We start from the raw sequence: 3,155 nt of genomic DNA on the forward strand, positions 1-3,155 counted from the left end.
TAAGTTTTTTTAATAAATGATTTTGTTTATTAGTTTAGATTTATCTTAATTTTTTATCTATCAAATAGTTAAAAAGATTTAAATTTTTTTGACTTTAAAAATAGTTTATATTTCAAGAGATTTGATTTTTTAGGTTCATGGTTGATCTTGATTTAAAAAAGATGTATATAGGTTTTAAAAATAATATAATCTATAGGTTACATTCCATGTCTCAAATATATTTAAGTATTAATTAGTATTGTTTTATTTGTTAAATATTATTTTTTTAAATTAATATAAATTATAATCTATCAATAGTAATTTATGTTGAAAATTTTGAAAAAAATTAAATAAATATTCATTTATTATTTCTTTACCTTGTTAATTTTTAGTTGTTGAAATTTAAGGTCGTTAATTAATATAAATTTGTTATATCTTAAATTTAATTTGGTACTCTATCTAAAGACTAAATGATTTAATTTGGTGTAGTCTATCTAATAGAGTAAATGATTTTGGCTAGAACCTCAAAATACAATTTCTAGAAATATTGTAATTTCTTCTGGTTTAAAATATAATTTTGAATACATAAAAAACCTCATCAAAAAGCCGAGGCACATGATTTATTTATTCATAATTTTTAAATTTTAATTATAAATTGATATTTTCATATATATTATTTACTCTAATTGTTAAAGTATTTAATGGTTTTCACCTATGAGATATTTGTATTTACTAAATCATTATAATATATAGTTATATTTTATATTAATTATTTTAATGGAGCACACACATAATTTGCATAACAAATTTATTACTGTGTAAGAAATTTATAGTCAAATTCAACTACCCTACATAAATATTAGTTATTTTATTTATTTTTTATTAATAACAAATAAAATATTATTAAATTATGATTTTTAATTTCTATTACACTAAATATTATATATAAATATCACTTGAGCCTATAATTTACTAAACCATTCATTTTTAGTGGATGGATTTGAATGTGTAGTTTATATTCATTTAATATATTACTCTTTTGCCATAATTTTGTTAGGGCTCATGGTTTTGTATTTTATACTTATACCATTTATTTTATATATATATATATATATATATATATATATATATATATATATATATAAAATGAAGATGACGTAGATAAATCATTCTCACCTTAAATTATTGATATTTGTTTAGATTTTATCTATGAGATATGTTTTAATTTTATTTTTGTTTACATTTTGCCCATTATATTTATGTATGTTTTAATTTGACTATTAATTAAAGCATATGAAGCTTTGTAACACCCCATAGTAAAATGCTTTTACTCGTTATAACTTAGGAAATTGTGATAGTTGCTAAAGTGGTAGTAAACAGGAACTTTGTTTTAATACTAATGTATGAGAATAATATAATGACTTAAAGGGTTATGGTTGTGAAACCCAAAACAATAGATAAATTAAGAAACGTGTTATTATTTTCTTTATTATTTTCGAGATTGTTAGAATGAGTTATTGTTCTTGGTTTCTTCTCGTTCCCACAGAGAAAAGGGACTTTGAGGGGAAAAATATGGGGATGGATACACGAGAAGCTCAAGGATATGGAAACTAAATGGAAAACACCAAAATTTGTCACCATGGTGACAGAAGCAGAGCTATGCTTCCAGAGGTGTTCTTGTCACCGTAGTGACAAAAGAAGAACTATGCTTCTAGAGGTGTTCTTGAGTTGAATGTGAAAATGAGTGGAACCCTCAAATGATTCAAGGGTACATTACTCGACTCGACCAGGGGTCCTGAGGTTCACATACCTGTTAGCACAAGCTGGAAGAACACATACCGATTAGCACAAGTTGGAATATCTTCCTTAACTATATGGAAGGAAGGGTTCGAAAGGAAGGGAGGTTGGGTGGAGAGACCTTTGATATCTATGGAAAAGATAAGTATCTCTATAAAATAAAAATTAAATTTGATTTTTTTAAATTTATTTTATTCTATAGAAAAGAAAAAGTCAGAGAACTTTTTGTTTTTTTTTGTTTTTATTTCCATGCATTACTACAAATAGTTTAGATAGAAATAAGGAAGCAGATTCATGGAAAAACTTTGTATCAACTACAAAATTGCAGAATGACATATAACGATAATTCCAATGTAGGAGTAGATAAACTATAATTTTTAATAGTAGATAATATTGGTAAATTAAACTGAGTGCCAGTGAATAAAATATACAAGGAAGGGCTTGTAATAGGATTCTCCAGTTACTTGAAGGTTATTTCCTCACTAGGAATCTTGGAGTTGTTCAGTTCCTGGTCATTAATAGCCACTTGTAGGGTAAAGGCTTGGTCAATAATATCCACTTGTAGGGTAAAGGCTAGGTCCCTGGTTACCATATCCTAGTCCTAACAGGGTGGAGAGAAGGAAAGATAGGAAGTCATTTTGGTTAAGTAAAAGAGCCTATATTTACTCACAGAATAACCACTATGACTGAAAATTCCTATGTTGAACTCAACTAAGAAGAAATTGAAGCAAGGAAGCTTTTCATAACTACGCTCAGCATAAGGGTTGAGCTTGAAAAGTTGACTCTATAATAACAACTAAGGGGGTTCATTGTCTCAATAACCCTATGGGCACAGTTGCTGGGAATGAAATTAAGTGAAGAAATTCTTTAACCAACTAGAAAACCCTTGCATGGGCAACCAAAAGGAAAAAAAAAAAGAGATGATAAGAATATGCTAAACCATCTTTATTTTTTCTAAACTTGGAATGCATAGCGAAATCTGTCAAGAAAATCCTTGTGATAGAAATGTCTAATATATATATTATAAACCAGCAGAGTACACAATGATAATTTCCAACACGAAACTTGAGAGGCATACTGAGAACCTGTGATTCATGAAAAACATAATAAAAACCATTTTGTGCATTATAACATAAGGGCCTCAAAATATCCTTTCAAAAAACTAATAAACATATACTTATGTGCTCGAAGCATTTTAAATTCCTAAACACTAGATACAATTGAATTGACTCACTAATTTTCAGTACATAAAGGCTTAACACCTTATTGCAAAGTGGCTTCATGGAAGGAATGCTGAGAAAAGGGGAAAAATCCAGATGAAAAAAGCATGGACTCAAAGATGAGGTTTTAGCAACTTGAATGTGGACCAGAACAAGTGC

This window comes from Pinus tabuliformis, chromosome X, assembly GCF_031772625.1.
Source record: "Pinus tabuliformis cultivar Carrire ecotype Pingquan chromosome X, CPIR1, whole genome shotgun sequence".
In the NCBI taxonomy this organism is placed as follows: Eukaryota; Viridiplantae; Streptophyta; class Pinopsida; order Pinales; family Pinaceae; genus Pinus; species Pinus tabuliformis.